Source organism: Nomia melanderi, chromosome 9 (assembly GCF_051020985.1).
Source record: "Nomia melanderi isolate GNS246 chromosome 9, iyNomMela1, whole genome shotgun sequence".
NCBI lineage: Eukaryota > Metazoa > Arthropoda > Insecta > Hymenoptera > Halictidae > Nomia > Nomia melanderi.
Window position 1 is genome coordinate 13933758 of NC_135007.1, and position 21181 is coordinate 13954938.

Genomic DNA, 21181 nt, shown 5'->3' on the forward strand with positions numbered 1-21181 from the left:
TGACCGAGGAAAAAAGACCGAGCCGAGAGTTCGGCGGAGGATCCGGCCACTTGATATTTCAATTAACGCCCCATCGCGCGCTACTTGTAAATTATGAGAGGAACACCCGGGTCGCTCGACGTTAATAAACGACGGAATTATTCGGGAAATTAAATCTGATAGGGAGCCGGATTTCGCGATGGAGATTGGATTAGTTCGGTCTGCGAACGGCATCCGGATCGCGCACATATTCTCCGGTCATTAGATTGTTTTTCATCCTCCATCGACTCGCCCGCGATCGGAGATATCCTCGGTGTGTTGGGAAAAGTAAGTCGATTCGAGTATATCGATCGGCGGCGCGGAGGACCGAGGACTTCTCTCTATCTCGTTCGTCCTCCAGTTCCAGCAGGATTCCGCCACGGACTTCCAACGATCGTAAACCGGATTCGTGAACCGGTGAAATACGTCAGAACCCATGAAATTTCGAGTTCCGCGCGACGTCGTCTAGGTAGCCCTATCTAAACTTTCCGCGTTCCCGTTTATCTGTATTCACGCGAGCGTTCAGGTATACATCGAATACGACACGACGGAACTCTTCGCTTTTAGGGAAAGGAGGACGATCGGTAGCTGGGAATACCGGAATAAGATTCTGATTCCCGGGGAAACCCGACGGCGGAAAACGCGTCGGAAGCGTTCTTGGACGGAGACGAGAAAGGTTTAGGGAATGGAATCATTAATCCGAAGATAAACGTGTCCGGGGCGGGCCGGAGTTCCAGTGTTTGCGTAACAACAATAACGCCGCAAACGTTGTGCATCTGGCTGCAGAGATACGCCGGGTCACGTACGTCATTATTGCGCGGCGGTCGATGCAACAAATTTTTGGCGGGTCAGCTCAATAAAGTCTGGTGTTTTAAAACGTACGAGCCGGGCCAACTCGATAGCTTATCTCGAATAAAATGCGGAGCCCAATATGATTGAATATCTGGTCGGAGGAACGAATGCTCCTCGTATTTTGATTCTGTTTTACGATTGAGCACGATTTCGATTTGTGAACGGCGGCCGGCCGATCGCCGATTTACATTTATATAAACGCCGGTGTAAAACGGGGGTACAAGTCTAGCGACGGGGGAGGATTGATATTCCGCCGGGTGCATGGTTACCGTTCAATTACCGGGCCATTCGATATCGTTTAGGGAGGGTTCTAGCTGAAACGCTTGTCTTTCCGAAGATCGTTCGATACCGTGCCGAAAATACAAACACCGGCACCGAAGAACCGAAGTTCGGACTCGTCTCGTTTGGTCTCGTTGCATCGCGACGTGCGTCCACGAGCGATGTTTACTGCCGGAACACCGAGAAAACGGATAATTCGGGCCGCGCGTCTATTAGTCCGGCCAACTATCCGTGGGATTCGTAATTCGGTTAGCAATTTATCCTCGATCGAAACCGACAGGATTCACGGTCGTGAAGGCGCGATTTACGTACGCACGTAATCGTAGCTAAAGCTATAGGACAGTCCGGAATGTCGTCTGCCCGACGGAGCGTTATACAGCGCGGCGCGCCGATAGATCAGAATTCGAAATTTCGACGGGCGCCGCACGCGGGTCGACGGCTTTTAATTTTCGTATCGGTGGCGTGACCGCACGGCCAATTAACCCGGGACATTGATAAACTTCAAGTGAGCGCGCTCCGCTGAAGCAGTTTGCGAGAAGAGCGTTGAAGTTCGATGAAGTTTGGCGATCGCGTGCCGTTAAGAAGGGCCGGGCCTCGAGCGGGGATTAGAACCGGCTACGAATTAAGCGACAGAGCAAAATAGAATGCTAAATAGTTAGATGTCGCAGCCGCGCGCGAGCGGCCGCGTCAAACGATTAGAGGCAGAGGGAACGCCGAACGAACAAAGAACACGTTCCACGGCGGCGAGGCCGCAACGACGAAACTTTGCCGTTCGTTACGCGTGGTAAATTGCCTTCATAACCAGCACAATGCTCCGTCATCTAGCTTACAATGGATACAAGTCAAGTTTCCGACTCTATTTTCCATGTGGGCTTCGTCTTTTGAACCCTTTTACCGGCTCGAAATGCTTCGGCTCGGCGCAGCGGCGCGATAACGCGCCTGCTCCTCGAAAAAACGACGCGAACCTCGTTCCTAGGACTCGCACGAGATCGCGGAAACTCGTGATCATCCGTCTCAGGTGATCGTTCCGGCGAAGCCTTTGGCCCTTCGGATCGAGCCGGAAATCGAATGAATTCCGTCCCCCTCGCCGATGTCCAACGCTCCTCCAATGCATAACGATAGTCAATTCAATTTGAATCGCGGCCAAGCTCGACAGGACAGTTAATTTCGTACGAATGACAGGCTGGTTTTGTGAATTTGCTGCGCGACTCGTCGAAGCGAAACGTATAGATTGTTTCTGCGATCCTGCTTTTTTTTCTGTTTCATTCTCTCCTCGCGGTGTACGGGAAATCGACAGAACGCGCGATCGGAATCGAATGTCGCGCTACCCGGATTGACTGCGAGCATCGCCGGCCCCGAATCCCTGTAACGTTTCTCCATTTTTTTTCCCTTTTCCTCCGAATCCAGCGCGTCTCGAAGGATTTGTGCTTTCACGGGTGACTCGTAACTGTCGCTACTAATATCGAGTCGTCTCGGATCCGACTCCAATAAAGGCCAAAACGGACACCGCAATCTCTGCCCCTGGTGGTTGGCTTCGTTCTCGCCCTCTTCGTCCCTCTCGTCCGCGGATACCGCCGGTTGTCCTCGTCCCGCGCGTTCCGACGACGGCAAATGGCGCTCTCGGTTCGAGGGTGATTGAAACGAAGGCGTGGCGCGCACGTTGATTCATAGTGTGACTGTCATCCGAGAACAGAGTTGCGGAACATCGATTTAGAAGAGCGGTCCCAAAGTTCCTCGATTATTCTTCCCCTTTTTCCCCGGCCTCCTTCTGTCGCGCTTCAAATCGAGGGTTCGACGCCGATCAAAGTCCCACGTCAAAGCTACACGGGAATCCTATTTTTCAATATTTCATCGTTCGGAAATAATTCTTATCGCTGTTAGCGCGAGCGTGCCGCGCGCCCGGAGTATCCCCCTTTCCGAAGAAATATCCGCGACTTTCTGAAACGGAACTTTCCTAATGAACGTCACTCGAATCGAATAATGGCATGGTTTATGAGGTCGACGGATCGTGCGAGTCACATTATAGAGGAACGGATAGAATGCTTCGACAGGCATTGCATACGAATAACTGTCGAATATCGACGTTTCCGTCGTTGTAATGAGAAGAGTTCGTTTGGATAGGGGAGTGCGGCTGTCTGGGCCCGATAACTATTCGAGTTTGTAATGATCCCCGTCTAGCGTTTTAAAGTCTCATCGATTCGGACGGCGTTCGAAGACAAGCCGCGGATCGCGAACGCGGAGGAAGGATTAATTGGTTCTTAGGTGGTATCGCGATCCTCGTTACGGCGAGATATTAGGCGGAAAGACGCGATTTCATTGGCTGTTACGGCAAAATCAGATTCGACGGAGTCTGCTTCGTCGAGGGCTGGGGTGGAAAGATAATAAACGCACACAAAAAAAAGGGAGCAGCAGTCTTTGTTGAAAGTTGACATGATCACGGGGTTGTAGAAGCAACTAGCTTGAACTTTCGAGGCGGCGGCCCCCGTTCGCGTTATTTTCCTTTCCGCTCCCATCAGAATGCACGACAAGACGGATAATAACGAAGACGAATCGCTTCGAGTAATGGAAGAATCGAATAAGGCAACTGCCACCTTTGTGCGGATCGAAGATTGAATGAGTCCAAGTAGGACGAAAGAGCTGCTTGTTAATTACCCCGGTTCCTGATTACTGCGAACGATCGATCGCTATAAATTAAAGAGAACGATGAAGTGGCGGCGTTTCCCGATGCCGGGGGGTATTAAGAATCGCGTCGCTGTTGCCATTCTTTTTTCGTTCATATCGTATTCCGGGCATAAATTCCGTGCCACCCCCCGGAACGGATGTACAGCGGCCGCTTGCTATTCTGGTGATTATCATGATTACAGAGATACGTTTATGGTCGCTTGCCAAGAAAAATGGCAGCGTCTACCGGAGGTAAAGCGGCGCGAAGCCTAGCGCCGCCGTTCTTATTCCGGGGTGAAATGGTAATACGGCAAAGTGTGAAAAGTTCTATCATGGATTATTCGAATGGGGGCGGCCGGTTCACGCTACTCCATGGAAATGAGATCCAGAAATGAAATTCTTTTGTCTAATTAGAGAACAATATCTCCTCGAGGAAAAGATTACGCTCTACTCTTACCCTTTCGACGCCGCCGTAGATCAAACGTTCCATGAGAATTAATTGCTTTCTCGTGGATGGCGGTCCACGTTATTTCGCCCGACCCTTCGGGCTGTTTCGGCTTGGACGCATCGAGTCCGCCCTTTGTGATCTGGATTTCAAGCAATATCCTTGACACGATTACGAAATATTTCCTTAACGCGAACAGACTGCGATCAACTTTTTTTTTTCGCCGGTCCGCGCGCGCCCTCGCGCTCCGCCAATCGGAATACCCCTCCCCCGATTCGATCCGATCCGATTCACCTCCTAAAGCTCTGACGTATTAATCGGTTAACGGTAACCCAGTTACGAAACTAATATTCCTTTGATGCCTGAGGCTAAAGCAGTGCCTTATTAAGCGAATTCGGCCGGCGCGTCGTTAATCCGACTACGATCTTAACGCAATTCGACCGGATTACCAATCGGCGCGTGAACATCACCGAAATGTAAACGATAAAACAATGAGACGTCTATCCCGCAATGCATGCGGACGTCTGTGCTTTTGTAACCGGCGGGAACGTCGGCCACGGTGAATGGTTTTCATTAATTTTCGGTCCGGCATTCAAAATCAGCGCGGGCAGCGAGCCGGACCGGGAAGCCCCGTGCTCGCGGATCATTTTTGTCCCAACGTTATTTAGAGTGGAATATTTTCATCAACGGAATAACGGGAACGGCCGGTATCTGTCTAGGGGCCAGTCGCATTGTCCGTTACATTAAACAGCTCCCTCGAAACAGCGTGGCCGAAAACAACGGTCGAATTATCGCAGCAAATTTTTCCATTTCTGGCGTCGCGTCGGACGAGCGAGCGGGGCACGTGGCTCCCCCGGATAACTTTGGATTTACGCGTGCTCCGCTGACCGCGGATCGATACGGCCGAAACTTTCTAATTGCGATAATCGACGTTATTAATGGGGAAATATTCGGATTCCGGCGATAATGCCTCGCGGATTATGGTTCCGGCTTCTAAGTGTTCCCTATCCCTTTGTACCTCTTGATCAACGCGATCACAGTGACACGCCGGCCGGCTCGCAGCTAGTGACCAACCGCGATGCCACGGTTGAATAGTGAGCCGGCCAGGTTTGAGCGATCTAGCACGGCCGATGGACTCGCATAAATTAGAAGCGTTAATATGCGTTAGGCCAATCCTATCCTGGTTATTGCCCAAGGGATTATATCGTAGCAGGGCTGGTTCCGCGAGCCGCTATTGTATTTCCCGTTCCGACGCGATTTCGCGAAACGCTGCCCGGTGAATCGTCAAAAGTCATAAATCACGGAGCCACGGGCAGAAACAATTAATAAATGCGGACCGTGGAAGGGACACGCGGCTGCTGCGATTATTCCTTTCCGATCCTCGGCGTTCCTCCGTTTTACCAGCGAAACGGGATCCTAAAGAGAAAAGTACTTCGCGAAACTCCGTACCCGTTCCCCCGAAAAGACACCGGCACACGCTCGTTTCCGAATCTCATCTGCCGGCAACAATTTGCAAGCCGCTCGTAACGCTAGCACGCGAAAGGTCGCGCGATCCGCGAAAGATCTCGTAGATTCCCCCGGCGTCTGTTCCATTGATTCTATCCGCGGTAGCCATTCAAGGAGAAATGCAGGGCTTAATATGCGCGCATAATAAAAATCGGAGTGTCAGCGAAGGGATTTTGATTACGGCGGCAAGAGTCCTGGCGTGTGTAAGTACGGCGATGCCGGTGTCGCGGTCGTCGATTGGCCGAGCGGTGCGCGGCGTCGGCGCCTATTGGTCAGCGCGCGGAGGTGCGTTCGATAGCCCGGCTCGAACCCCCAGTACCCGGCAGAGCCTCGCACGGGAAACTGCTTCGTTTTACGTGTCGCTGCTTTTCAAGCTTCGAAGCTCCGCCGTGGACCGCGTGCCAGAACCGAACGCTTTTGGCCGCGGCCGTTTTCGTTTCCCCGTTTTCCCATGGTTCCACGGTACTCCCCGTGGCCCCCGACGTTTCTGTGCCTCTCGCGCGAGCAAAACCGACGCCTGATCCGAGGAGCAGCTGCCCGATCCCGCTGCCGGGCCCTTTAATTTCTCTTCATCCCATCGGTGTCGTCGGGCGACGGAGTCCGCGTCGAAAACGCTCTTGTTTTTCAACCCGGCTGTCAAGCTCCGCGGGAGAGCGGCGCGATTCTGCGGGTTTTCCGGGCGCCGCCGGGTGTCGTTACGTGCTCACATTGTGACCGAGCCCTTTTGTGTTCCGCGAGTCCTCGTTTATCCAGTGCCTTTTGTTGCTTTTCGAGGATTTCTCATCTGCATCCTGGCGAACCGAACCCGCATACCAGGGACCGCTTCCTCTCCGCGCTCTCTTCGCTGGTAAGTTTCTCTTTTTCCTTCAATTAACTCGCAACCGGACCGGACCAGTTAATTCACCCTTCGCCCGGCATTCTATCCTCCGACAACAATCTCGTTTTCTTGTGATTCTATTATCGGAAGGTCGTTGCTCTCGATCGTCTCCCGGTATCCCCGTATCGGTCGGAATTATCTCGCGTACTCGTTCGCCGCGGGGCAAAGCAGCGGCGGGTCCTGTTTATCGTGCCTTCGCATCCGATTATCCTTCCGGAACTCCGTTTCTTCGACGTTTCCCCGCGACCGCTCCTTTAATCGTTCAATTCACCGCTCTTTGTCCGCGTTTCCTCTGACGTCGTTTCGCGCTGAAACTGCGCGTCTCGGCGGTATCCGCGTCACGCCGCTATCACGGGTCAACCGAGCAAAGGTCAAGTGTGCGCGCCTTTCGGAACGGCGGAAAGTTTCCGTACGTGACTGCGTTTTTTTTCCCGCGGCGGGCATCCGCGAACCGCGGCCACGGCGACGCGGGGGTCTCTTTGTACAGGGTAGTTATTTACCGGGAAGCAAATAGACGCTCGCCGGACACGGCGTCCTTTGAGTTTTCGGTTTCGATTTAAAATCCGTTCCCAAGGAAGCCGTAAATATTTGCCGACGTCGAAAGCGTTTCACTCGAGACGCTTCCGCGTTGACGTTTGCCATGCTCCGTTCAATATTTGGCTTTTCGCGGCTACCGCGCGCCTTATGCGTCGATTAAATGTGCAGCGATTCCAGGCCGGAATTTCGTCGAATCGCTTGAATTAACAAGTGCTCTTCGTGTTTCTCGCCGTCGCGTTTGCACAGCGCGTTGTCGGATTACCGATAAGGCGCGACGCGAGATCTCGCAATTTAATCCCCGCGGCTCGGTGTTCTTCCCGAGCCGAGGCTATCCGGTTTCGAATTCGTCGCATCTTAAGCACCTCCGTCGACGATCGTTCGATTCGTTCGTCGCCGGCTCCTCAGATTGAACGACGCCGATCCTCCGAATGCTTCGAGACGCATTCCTCGTGTCTCTCCTCCACGGAATTCTTTTCGCTCGGCGGAGGTACGCTCGCGAGAAGCTGCCACGCAACCACGCTTCGCGAATTGTATCGTTCGAACCGCGCAAGGTTACCCCGAGCACGGGGTAAATATTGTGACCGAAGCGGTGGACGCCGTTTCGATCAGAAACACGGTTGACGACCGGTCGGTATTGGATCGCGTCGCCCTAACTTCTGGAATCCGCTTCCCCCCCGGTTCGTCGAACTCTGCGCCTTCGTGCCCGCTCCTCGCGGTAATAACCAGACTAGAATCCATCTCGCCCGGCGAGGAGCTCGCTCTCGTGATTTAAACCATGCGGACGGTCGCGGTGTTGCGGTGTACATGAATTTTCCGAATTTCGGGGATGCCCGCGACGCATCGAAAAATAAGTCGCCGCGACAGCTAAGGAATCGGACTGGATGCTTCCCTCCCTCTTTTAACGGCGCGCCACGCCGGCCAGGAATTTGCTGCCGGGTCGGCGGAGGGATCTTTTCTCTTCTGCCCCGTGTCGCTTGTATCCCGCCGCCACCGTTGCATAAATATTTGCTTGCCCACGGTAACTTTTACGCGCGGCGAGTTACACTTGCCGGGACGCTTCGTTAAGGAGAGCTGATTTTCCCACGTTATCGCGCCGTCTTCTTATTAGGGAGGCGCGAACACGGCGAGCACGGATTCCGCGCGTTAAGCCTTTCAGGACGACTGTCGTGTCGGCGACGTTGAACTTCCATAAAATGGAGACCTCGAAACGAATGAATTCATTGTTCTCGCGACGAGAGATCCGCAGATAGATCTCTCCACTTTTCCAGCGTTTAAGGGTTTGACGTGTAATTCAGTTTCCTGCGCCGCGGGTTTCGTATCCCCGGAAAAACCCTCGGTACGCTCGCGGTTCCCGTGTTCCCGCGCGCCGTCGAGCCGTGAACCGGGAGTTAACGAACGCGAGCGAAAGTGTCACGCGTTTCAATGCCAAGTTATTTATCCCGGGAACGATGAGAAATGGGACGCGCGGCGCGGACGCACATCCCGGGATTCTCACGCGCTCAGCGATAATATTATTGCCGCGTTCGCGGATAGAAGGGAGAAGAAGATCTCTTTGTTTTCTCACGTGCTTGGCGGCCGAATCGCTGCGGCTCGTCGTCGCCGCGTTTTCCATCACGGCCGGCGCGTATTATTTATAGAACGTTGCCGCATCCGCGATATATAGATAACCGCGCATCGCCGATATTGGTTTTACAGAGACACGTGTGAGCACGGTTGTATATTTCGAATGCGAAGGGCCGGGAGTCGGTATCGAACGAGCACTCGACCGGCGTGTGTTTCCTATAAATATGCACGCACCGGTCGGTCGGTCGGCCGCGATCGACTCGAAGCCAGGTGGATGCACGCGCCAACTTACCGGGAGGAGTGAATTATTTTTTAAAGAGATGAAAATTCTCTCGATCGTCGACGCCGGGCCATTGTTCGCCGGTAAAAGCAGGCTACGTCGTCGTGACGTCGAATATAAAAGCGGCCGCGCCGAGAATGGAATGCTTTTCCCGTCTTCTCTTTTTATTTCCGTTTTTTCTTTACGGCTCTGCACGCCATCGCGGGAAAGGAATTCGCACGCGAGAAGACGAAAATCTTTCCTTCTCGTGACTGATCGTATCTCCTCGCTTTTTCCTTCGCGCAGGGTTGCGCGCGCTTTCCTCTCGCATAAACGTCCCCACCCTCGCTCGCCGGAGCCTCGAATACACGGGGTTCGATATAAAGCGCGGCGATATTGCCTCTAACGTCGCCGAACGTTCGTTAATAATCGATACAATGGAATAATTGCATCGTAAAAACTGTTTTCGATTCGCCCGGGACGGGCCGTCGAAAGATCGACGGGCATTCGACGCCCGAGTAAGACGCCGTCGGAGCTTTTACCGCTCGTTCCCCCTTTTTTTCCTTTTTGCAACGAAAACTTCTGGAACAGGAAACTCTGATAACATCTCGCGCGGCGTGAGAATACCGGCGGCGTATTATCTTCTCGGTTACTTCCGGATAGGAATCGCGTGCGATACGTGAGAAACCGAGGGGAGTTTGCTCCTTTTCTTTTCTTCCCTTGTTTTAATTGCAGATAGAGCCGCGCAACCGTTATACGGCGCGCTGTAAATCCCTTCGTGTATGTAGTCCATCGGAGAAAGGGAGCGACGCCTGTATTAGCAGGACTCGATGCGTAACACTTTTCGCCGGTGGGTTCTTTGTCCCCGGATACTTGGCCCTCCGCCCCCGCGCGACTCTATTCACGGAGTATCGGGTTCGATGCCGATCTATCGATTCGCGGCAGAAGAGACTCTCGAATTCGGGCCGTCTAAAGGGGTACGTGCGGAAAAGCACGACAGAGGCTCGACGTGGCACGGCCCTCGAGGAGAAGGTATGAGAGGTGACTAGAGAGCTTCTGGAGTGGCTAGAGCACCAACGCGAACAGGACTCGAAGAACCTGCGGGAAACCTAATTCGAGGACGTTCGTACCCGATAGTAGAGACAAGGGGCTCATGCATATTCAGCGTATTTGTGGTCAGAGCAGGCTGGTAACTCATTGTAGTGGAAGGGCCGGCAGCATTTGCCTTACCTTGACGCGAACGGCAGAGGAGCCATGGAAATTGGCGAGGGGTGGGTTGGACGCGTTCGTTACTCGAAAGCCAGGGCGACAGGTGAAAGGACGGTCCGTCTTACGCCTCTCTTTCTCGTCGCGCACCTGGTCGATTTAATGACTCGCCGGTCTAAATTGAAATGGCCTCGGGCCCCTATTTCCGGGGAGGGGGGTAGGTTTGCTCGGTCTCCCTCCGACAGTCTGTTGCTTAGAGGCTAATGCAATTTATCCTTTGACGCGGAGAACGGAATCTCCGAGAGAAGGGAAACAGGGAAAATTGTTTGAAAGTGCCCGCCGCTCTAGCTTCGGACTGTTAGCGTTACCGGAACGCGCAATCGCGTTACACGTACAATCGAACGGTATTACGTAGACTTAGCATAATTACACTTCGAGATTCTTGTTTATCGAGTGAATAGGAATCCGGGATTAACCGGCTATTCATACGCCGTCCTTTGAATTCTATGATGCCGAGTGCTTCTGCCCGGCGTCGATGTCTCCGATCGTAGGATGCAATAGCGTCCCCCCTCCGGCTCTTCGTGTTTAGGATCGTTCGAGTCTTCGAGCGACGCGTCTCTCCTACGTCGTGGATGCGTTCCCCGTGGGCGATAGAAAACAGATTTCGTGCACGGCGAACCTATAAAACCGATAAAGTCCGATGTTGCGTCAACCGTCCGGGGAGTTTATAAGAAAAAATAGCCGGCGAGCCAGTGCATTCCAATTAGCGGCGCCCGATAAAATTCTAATTTATAGCAGTCGTAAAGTAGTCTCTCGAGAATGTCTTTTGGAATACGGAAGGAGAAGCGCGAAAGGTTTTAGGACCGCCGCCGCTCGCTTTCTCGGATGGAAGCTCGCGTCGGGATTTACATATCAATGGAAAATGTTTCTCGATGACTTATCCCTCCCATAGAAAGCAAAGAAAGTAACGTGACGTCGCGAGTATATACAAGCGCAGTCGTTGCAACTAGATGTTTGGGCAGAACGTCGAGGTACGCGTCCGTTGTACCAGAAGCCAGAGATACGAGAGAGAGTTCTTCTGTCTCCGATGTCGCGCGCCTTTCAGCGTGCGCTTCGCTCGAAAAATATTTCGCCGAGACATCCCGTATTCTCTCTACCAGAAGCCATTGCATCTATCAACGGTCCGACGAGCAAAGATTGTCCGAGGCATGGCATTATCGTAGGTTCCCTTCGTTTTTTTGCTTCCTTCCGCATATTTCCCCTTGTCTTCGACGGGAGATCCATCCGTCCCGTTCAATGCTCTACACGATTTTTCCCCGGGATCGGTTTCGCGTTACCCCGACCCGAATTCACGAACGAAAGTTTCTTTTCGAAGCCTCGATTGGCAGTTTGCATATGCTCCGCCGCACCGGGGATAATGCATGTCGGCCCGACCACTATTTCCTCCCACAAAGGACAATCTTGCACATTGCAGTCACGTAAACCCACCCGCTCGGTCGGTCGGTCGGTCGCTCGCTCGCTCTCCTTACCTGATTTTGGATTCCTCGAAGCGCCTCTTTTCCGAGGTCAAAATATCAGCGAGTTTGGGCCCCACGTAACACGCTCTTCGAATCGTTTACCGGCGCCGGTTCGCGACCATCCGTTCACTCGGTTTCGTAACGTACGATTATCCGTGATTCTTCTTCGGTTCCCCGTGCCGGTTCGGCGCCGCGGCTGTTATCGGTACTCGGCCGGCGAACGGATCGTAAAACCTAAAATTCGAATAATCGCGCGCGCGAGCAACTTATGGAAATCTTATAACGTATTTCCCCGGCGCGAGCAAGTTTGCTTCTCGCCTCTCTCCCGGCGGATCACGAATTTCCCCCGGCGTAACTTCCCTCGCGGGGAAAGAAAAGAGAAGAGGGTGGAAAACTCGTCGGTCGGAGTTCGTTTAAAATTCTATTTTTTCCCGGGTGAGCCGAACCGCGCGAATGAACTCGCGGATGAACTTTCCAATCTTAAACATCCATCCGTTCGATATCGGCCGCGGAACGAGCGTTCCCGCCGCGATCGTCCCCTAAACGAACCGCACCGCGATCAAACCGTAGATCGAATCCTTCGATCTTTCTCTTATTTCCACCGGACGAGCCGCGGATGTCTAACCAACACGAATCTACGTTGTCTCGACTTTTCCGCTCCGGCGGGCCGCGATGTAAATTGGATTCCCCGAATCAGAATGGAAATTCGCCGGTGCATAAACCGCGCGCGGGCTATTTCTCGCGTCGCGCGCGTACCTTATTCTTCGCCGCCCGGGGAACAGCGGAAGAAGCCGAGGGAAAAAAGGGGGCGAGAGGGTAAGCGAGTAGAACGATTGTGGAGAGGAGAAAGAAGAGAGGAAACGCGGGCTGGCGGTGCGGGATGTAGAGAGAGGCGGTCGCATTGATTCTTCGCTGAAGGCAGGGAAGTCGCTATAGAGGGTGGTTTTCAGTCTTCCCTCGCGCCTTGTCTCGCCCGCTCGCTCTCTCCGTCGCTCCCTCGACCGATAATGGAACCTCGCATCGAGATTCCTGCCTACCCGTTCGTATCGTACACGTCGCGCGCGTAAATATTTGCCGGAACGTAGGCTTGTCTGCGGAGAGATGCGTTCGCGCGAGCCGAGGCACGCGCACACAGGTGAAACGCGCGCGGAAAGTCGGAGGCGGCAGGCACTTTGCGTGATTGGGCGAGTCGCGCGAGGAACGACAGGTCTTAACCTTCTCGGCTCGTTTCTTCGCGCTTCGCGGGAACTCGTCGATGCGACGCGTCAAACTTTTCCGACGGCCACCCGTACGCCTCGGCGGAATATAGATGATCGCGCTGTAAGATGCTCCTGGGAGACCGTCGCCGCGAAAACAACCTGGTGTTTTGTTCCCGTGCATCTTTTACGCCGCCGAAAGAGGCAATTACTTTTTCTGTCCGCGAGCTTTTAGCTCGAAGGGACACCCGGCTACGGTTCGGTCGCGAGGAAATGATGATTGACGGTTATCGTCCGGTGAACGCGTCTTCCCATTATCTTGCTCCCGATGATAACTTTCGCTCTCGCGTTCTCCTTCCGTGCCGGGCGCGTCGCCGGCCGTGGGAGATTATTTGTTTCGGGTTTCCGAGCACGACCGCTCGGAAAGCTTGTACCCCGAATCGAACGGCAATCATTATCTTCCTGGGACCGTTGAAAAAATGCCCGTGGCTCCTTATAAATCTTAGCGGGCCGAGCACTTTTCCCGATTAAAAGGAGCCGATATCTATTCCTCTCCGGTAGATACTCCCCTTCTGTCTCTCCCTCTTTCTCTCTCCCTCCCTCCCTCTCTCTCTCTTTTTACGCGGTAGATTTTCGACGCAAAGGTTTCTCCGCGTTCATCGAGAAACGATGGTCGGGGCCGGGCGGTGAGTAATTTGGTTAGGTGAAGTATTTTTCTCGGGCAATATTGGAGAGTACGCGGCGGTGTACAGTAGTTTCGCTTTTCGCGGAAAACTCGACGACGGCACTCTGTTCGATTGAGGGATGTTTTAAAAGTTTACGGTTCGTTTGGCTATTTATGTTCACGCGGCGAATACACGACTTGCGGGCACCTCGGTATCCGCGACTTAGTTCCCCGATTCGAAACGAGCCAAGGAGTTATGCGAAAGATTCTTCGGTATTTTTAATCAACGGTCCGCCCGCCGCGCCGGTCGGTGGAATTTTAATTTTTCCGGTCGATAGCCCGGCCCCGCGCAATGCTCGCCCATTGTTTCTTTTATTAGCGCGGCGGCAGGCTTAACAGAAAATTCGTTCGAAGGTGGCGCGCGGAATTCTCGCTTCGGCTCGCTGCCGGATCGATGACAGGCCCCGGAAGGGAGAGGAAATGGAGTAAGAAAGGAAGGCTCCGAGGGAGAGGGTAAAGCGATGGCAGGTAAAATTGCCTTGCCAAGAAAATATTCTCCCGGCCGCGTTCGTCGCATTCCACAAGGATCATTACGTCAAATAACAGAAATCTTTCGAGTCCTTTCTATCCCAGCTTCTCCTGCCCCCGCTATTTCGGTCCCTTTTTTTCTCACCGGTCCGTTCCCGTTTCACCTGGCACACACTCTCCCTCTTCGTCCCTGCGGCCGCGTCCCTTGCCGTTTCCCTCGTGGTTGTTCCTAACTACAGCAACGCAACCCTCGGCGCGCTTGCAAACGGCCAGACTAGAGAACCGTGGAGCCGTACAATCAGCTTTGTAGGTACAATTCGATGCACTTACCGCACCGCTGCTGATAGATCCATTATAAATGTTGGTACTCGTATTAATCGGCACAGCGATCGCCGTTGCCGCATCCAGCGCCGAGCAACGCGCGCGCGGTTCCTCCTTTAAGATAACATTTGGTTAGAAATTCACCGATGGCACGACGAAGTTGAATAACGGATTTCGCGTGCACCGTGCGAAACCGGCCGGGATTGTTTAGTCCGCCGCGGCGCAACGCTGCGGCAATTAATGTACCGGCTATTGACGATCACCGGCAGAATGGAACTTGTTTCGCCACAGAGAACGCATAATTTTCATGCGTTCGACAGAAGGCCGAACGTTCGACCGGCGTTACGGTCGATCAGATTATTTTATCAAGTCAACAAACGCGTGTTTGCCGCTGTACCCCGCCGGATCTGTGTTTTCGAGCGAGTCGCGCCACTTGAAGCTTCGAACAGCTATTCTCCGTTTCGCGTTCCCTCCCCCTTCCCCGTCTGTCCGCCTGTCTCTGTCTCTCTCGGTCCCTATCCACCTCTGTATCTCGCCTGCAGCAATGTAACTAAATCAACGAAACCATTGTGCCACGGTTAATAGCTCAACCGAATTAAGCTCTTCGGCCGCGTAAATGAGCTACAAATCGTTGCAGGTCTGACAGCTTGCCGGAGAGTGCTTAGTGAAAATATTATGTAGCCCTGTTATCCACTGTTCGAGGCATTAATTTTAATTCGTTTTATCACCGATTCGCTGGGTTCTTTGTCGCGTTATTACCCGCTAGTTTCGCTCAGCCTCGCCGTCGCTGCGAGTGGTTTCGCGAATTCTACGACGAGGATGTACGAAATCGACCGGTTCGCGCGTCGAATGAGGACCAGCGCTGCTCGCGGTACGTTTCCATCGCGCGAGATGTTCCACCGTGGAAACGTGTCGCTTATAAAACTGTCTTTCCGCGAGGAACACCGTTAGTTCGGTGTCAGCTCCGGTGGGCGAGCAAAAACGCAGCGAGAGTAGAAGAAACCGAGAGGAAAGCTCGCTGGCGAGAACGAACAGGGGCACCGAGGAAAACGATCGACTGGACAGAGTGACGCGTAAGAAAAGCGAACGACGCTAACAGAGAAAAAAGTCGTTAAACGGCAGTTAAGTGGCATTAAAGTGCGGGGCTGCGGCGGCAGCTCGCGGCCCCGCGTCTCGGATACTAACGACGACGAGTCGAGAAAAAATGAGCCGGTCCCCGCGGAAGGGCGAGACTCGGCAGGTTTACCAGCGCGCGCGGTAAAGAAAAAGTGCCGGGGGCTCGTAAAATCTGAGAAGCGAGAGATATATCGTCGGCGAGAGTTGGCCCGGCAATTCTCCGGTAATTCCCGATACAAAAGGCGGGGTTGTTCCACGCGGCTGATATGGGAACGGCCGCGGGATCTTCGAATCCCGTGGGTCCGTCGCGAGGTTCAGGCCGGGGAATAGGTCAAGAAGCGCGAGTTCGCCGCCGAAAAGCACTACCTCGACGAGTTCCCGTTTACGAGCGGCGTTCAGCTCGGTCGAGCATCGCCAGGGCTGTAAAGATGAATGCGAGTGCTCTCGAAAACCGATCGCCGCGTCGAATGAATCGTCTTTAACGGTACACAACGGCGGTCGTTATCGACGTCATTAACCGAAATTAATCGGCGGCCCATACGAGCGCGCCGATACAAGCTTTACAATCTGTCCGACGAGCAGAGATTCGCTCGGGGTTTATCGGCCGGAAAACTGCTCCCGCGTTCCACTCTCCGCGCGTTCCCCGCGCATCGATAAAGTCGCGTCCCGGAACCCGCGTTTAATCCGATATTCCCGTTCCGTCTTAACGTGGCGACCCGTGTACAAGGAGGAAAGGCCGGCCCGATCCCGTCCGGCGCACGTGTAAACGTGACTAGACGTTTCTTCGCGATTGCGTCCATTCAGGAGCGCGCGGCTCCCGATTCCCAGCAATTTCACGGGATTCAGCGCGGCCGCGTCTCCTCGTCGGCCCTCATTCTCGCGTGATTATACGCGTGCACGGTGTGTCCCGGTTGATTCTTTTCACGGGCGGCGCGGGGGACTCCGGGGGAACGAGTCCCGGCCGAAGGAATGAAACAGCGTAATAAGCGGAGTCGGGATTGAGTTAGGCGTGTCGCAACGGGAACGACAGATGCCGGGGCGACCGATGTCGGACGTCGGATAACTCGAGCCCGCTCGCAGCGGAAAACCGAGGAAGACGAGGCGCACGGCGGGGCGGGGAGTCGGTCGCAGGCGAACGGTGCGTGGATGGGAAAGAGGAAAAGGATAGGAGAGACTCGACTTGATTGAACTCGGTCGCACACACCGGTAAGAAAACCACTTGCAGCGAAACTTCCGTCGAATTCCAAATAATCTTGAATGGGTCGCAATTTGTGGCTCGGAGAATATTTCTCCGGGCTCGAGACCCGGCGGAAACTTTTTCCCGCCTCGACTTTTCGCCGGCGGGATGCGTCTCGATTCCGCTCCTTCCCCTCGGCGACACTCATCGGCGGGTATCGACGTCGAGCGTGACCGCGCGGCGAGATTCGTCTGGCTGCCGGCGGAGCGATTCGGAAACGGGACTGGCAATTAGGGAAATTATGCGTCGCGCGTGTATCCGTCCGCGAATCCCGACTAGCGGTTTCTGCGGAGTTTAATTGAAACGTCGCGGCAGCGAACGGATCGAACACGATTGCCGACCGTCGACTTGATGCCGCGCGACGGGTTAAACGAGTAATTATCGCGAAGTTCGGAACTCGTTTCGCGCGGTGCCCGCTCGATCGGCTTCCGCGCCGATCCGCCGCGGCCGGGAGCGCGCTGTTGTGTTTCCATTTGCGAGTGAAACGTTGAACTTTAACTCCGCCGCGCGAGCGCGAACGCCGGAGCCGGGTTACAGGGTTTTTTCGTGTCCGTCGGATCGGTAATTGCGCTGTGTTCCTTGCACTGAGCGTACGCTGCGATCGTATTTTCTGCCTTCCTCGAGGTGACGTAAATGGTTTGCTCTTACAGTAGCCCGTTAACGATTCCGCGGGTTTAAACGTACGATCGCTGGTACTCGAACCGGCCGCCTCGCAGCGGGGTGCCCGTTTACCATGCTCACTTCTTTATTAGCCTCGAGCTTCGTTCCGCGTTAATCGAAGAATTCGATCTTCGCGCCGGGGGCATCGTATCTGCCTTTCCCGACCCTTCTCAAGCGGTTGACTTTCCCACAGGACGCGCCCATCATCGCGCTCGTATCGTTTGTACCTCGCCGACCGAAGTGTCAAACATCCGTGGAGCATCCCTCACCCCCGACGCCGAGGGTGTGGTTTTACCTGGCTAAGATCCCCGAAGAATCTCCGACAGGCCCGACGGAAACGATACTTTCCACGAATCCGTTTAGAAAGATTCCTTCGTGCGGCTAGATTTTTCGAACGACGAGCGACTGGCCATTGGCTTGTGTCAGGTTTATACAATCGAGAGTTGCGAACGAGAAATCTGGTTATTGAAAGAATGAAAGATTGTTACATAGTTTCCTTTTCTGGTACTAAGAGTGTCGTATCTAATGTAGTTTTCCATGTAAAAGGCTTCTAACACTCCTAGAAATCTTCGTTTGTAGGAGACTAATCGTGAAGGAAGTCTTTCCCATCGTTATTTATTTCGAACCGTTCAACGTACTCGTTCATAGTTTTCCAAGATAATCGCGGAACCGACGATCGACGCGGTGGTCTCGTCCGGTATTGCATTCCTCGCTGTTTCGCGCCCCTGATAGAGGAATTCACCGGTGACCCTCGGGGCATCCGTTAATCTCGAGATCAACGGATTAAAGTGAGTTCGTGCGGTCCACGCGAGAGTGTACGGAGGACGCGAGCCGAGGTCTCTCGCAGTAACCCGCAGCTACTCGGACGTTTTACGGGTGCACTGAGTATATACCGACGCCGTAGAATACAAATGCGTGGTCGGGGAACGAAAATGCGGGAATGTACCGGGCATTTTCGTTTTTCTTCTGCTCGTTGACCGTATTCGCGAATAAATCTCGGTGGACGGGCTCCAGATCCCGATGCGCGCCATAGATTTGGCAGAAATTCATTCGCGACGTCGGATCTGGACCCCGGAACGTTTTAGTAACGATTTTGAGCGTAAGCCAGCCACGTGTATCGCATTCCTCTTCCGTCTGTCTCGTCAATGCTCGTCTCCGATACTCTAACTCGCCATCAAACCCTCGAGCTATTTGTTAATCCAGAGATCAGCGGATCAAAGTACGACGTAAGTTCGTTCCGAGCGAAACGGCCGAGGTGCTCGAGCAGTTCCCCTCCCTCTGTGTTTTCCCTCGGCCTTCCTCTTGCCCTCCCCCGACCCTCCCGAGCTCTCCTCGGCTTCCACCGAATTCGATATCGTAGGATACTTCGGATCCTACTGTGAAAGCGTATCGGCGTCGAGCGTTCCCCGGCCACTCCCGAATTCATTGTACCGGGTCACCGCGCGGAACGCGCTCGTTGTTCGATAGTAATTACCGAAGTGCGGGCGTCGGCGCGCTCACGGGGGCACACGCTCGACACGGAGGAAAGAAAACGGAGCGAGCGTCGGGATAAAATTGATGGAAGCTGATAAAACGAACGCCGGGAGCAGCTTAAACATCCGCGACCAAGTAATTCCGTAGCTGAACGAAACGTTTTAGTTAGATGACGAACAAGCTCTATTCCGGATTAAATGTATACCTCGGGGATATCGCGCGCCTGTCAAACGCTGTGTCTCCGCGAAGAAGTTTAATGGGACTGCGCTCTTCGCCGTTGGATCTCTCGCGTGTAGAACTGGAATGGGTGTACGCAACGGTATTCGCGGCGCGGCGCGGCGCGGCGGAGCTGCACGGACATCTCATATCCTTCCCGGAGAGTAAAATTTGATCGGTGCTCGAGCGGTTAATAGCTCGGCGATCGCGATACGATTCGCCGCGGACGATCAATGCCGCGATGCTCCTCGGAAAATTGAATTCAGCTTGATCGGGGACGCCGGTTCCGCGAAACCGGGACCAAAGTGGACGCGACTGGTGGACTCGCCCCGTTGCATTGGTCATTCATGGTTCCTTCAACTTGCTCTGTTTGTAAACATAGATGAGTGCACGCCTTTAGGATTACTCACGAGCTAGATACCGGTCCGAGCGATCCCCGGCAGCACTGGTTTCGCCTAAACTGTTCCCGTGTGCGCGGCTCGATCCTTCTCTCCGTCTCTCGGCTCGAGATCCTCTCGTCCGAGAGCGGCCGTTGGTGAAACAAAGAGGCGGAAGGGACACGGTCGGTGCGACGGAGAGAGGGAAAGGTACCAGGCGCGAGGGAGAGGCAACGTTTATCCGACCGGGGAAGGAAAGAGAGACGAGGAAGGAGTGGGAAGACAGGGGGAAAGACGGAGACGGAAGGCAGAAGGTTTTGCAACGATTGAATGAGAAAACGGAGGAGCAGATAGAGCGAAAGATCAAACCAGACTCCGAGAGGCGTTGTTGGCCGATGAGGCGAGCGAGAGAGTCGGCCGAGGAAAAAGACGCGCGAGCGAGCGAAGCGAGCTTGGCCCGAGAGAAGATGTTGGGTGGATCGGAGGGAATCGTGAGACCACGGATGGTAGGATCAGAACCACGCAGATGGGCAGAGAGCAAAGGGAGAGAACCTTGGTTCCGCGATGGTGGTAGGGATGGAACGTGGTTTGTTCACTTTCCCGAACGATCAGCTTGCTTCCTCAGGGCGCGGTCGTGACCTCCTACCAGTCAAAGGATCGTTCTTGATGAGAATTTCACCCGTTAGATCCCTCGGATGGATCATCCGCGTGGGAGGCGAGATTATCGCGGACCGGTATCTCGCTGGAATCGCGTTATCGTAGCGGGAAGTCGTCGCTTCGGCCAATTTATTTTCGTTATTCGGTCGGCCGGGCCCTTCCTCGAATCCCCGCGTTTTCAGGACACGTCCGGCGAACACGGCTCGCCGGTCCGGTTGTGTACACAGGACGCCGCGGCGCGCGAGCTCCTCCTCTCCGCCTCCCTTCTTCTTCTTCCTCTCGGATCGCGCCGTCCGAGTCCGGGATAACGCGTTACATAGGTATGCACGTTACTTCTCTACCTACACGTAGGCGAGTACGATCCGCGGGCGACAGTGGTTCGCAACAATAGCCGAAACTAGCCGTTCCCCGGGGCGGCGGAAAGTTTTTATGGAGTTTCTCGGGGACGCGGCGGTAAGAAGCCCGCCTTAACACCTGAACGTCATCGTAGCCGGGGTTGTTTCAACTTCTGTCCGTAAAACCAGTCCTTAAAAAACTGTGTAAACTTTTAAGCAGCGCTCGCAAATAGAAAGTTATGGGATGAGCCCGCGGTGGCGCGCGGATGTTAAGCGGAATATTTGCATGAATTATTCGCGCCGGTGCAATATTCCTGAGAGTCGGACATACATACTGTAACGACGATGTTAAAATAACATTGAAACCGTGGCTGCTATAAATACGTGGAAACGTGGGATCCCGATATATACCGGACGCGAAGGTAATAAAAGTTTCAAGTTTCTCGGCGGTAACTGTCAGAAGGGAACGAGTCAACTTCGCTCGTTTTATGCAATCGTCCCAGCGTTCGGCGACGGTAATTGCATTTAGGGAATTAAAATAATACGGGGAATAAGGAGACCGTAAAAGGGTCGCCGGCGACTTTCCGCGGGGCTTGTAGAAATTCGCTGGCATAACAGGAAGGCTCGCCGCGAGCCGGAGTGTCGCCTTTAGAAGAATCGTTTCGGGCTCTCTCTCTCTCT

At 54.0% G+C, this 21181-nt stretch overlaps 1 protein-coding gene across 12 annotated transcripts in view; it reads left to right on the top strand.

The window, feature by feature from the left end:
* LOC116433709 (protein turtle) overlaps window positions 1-21181 on the top strand; it is a 235762-nt gene that overhangs the window by 12492 nt on the left and 202089 nt on the right. Inside the window, exon 3 of one of the 12 annotated variants that reach the window (XM_076370870.1) lies at window positions 6536-6608. The exons of 10 other annotated variants lie outside the window; for them this stretch is intronic. The gene's annotated coding sequence lies outside the window, so the exon portion shown is untranslated. Of the gene's footprint in view, window positions 1-6065; window positions 6609-21181 lie in introns of those variants that run through there. One more of the 12 variants, XM_076370874.1, reaches the window with a different exon arrangement.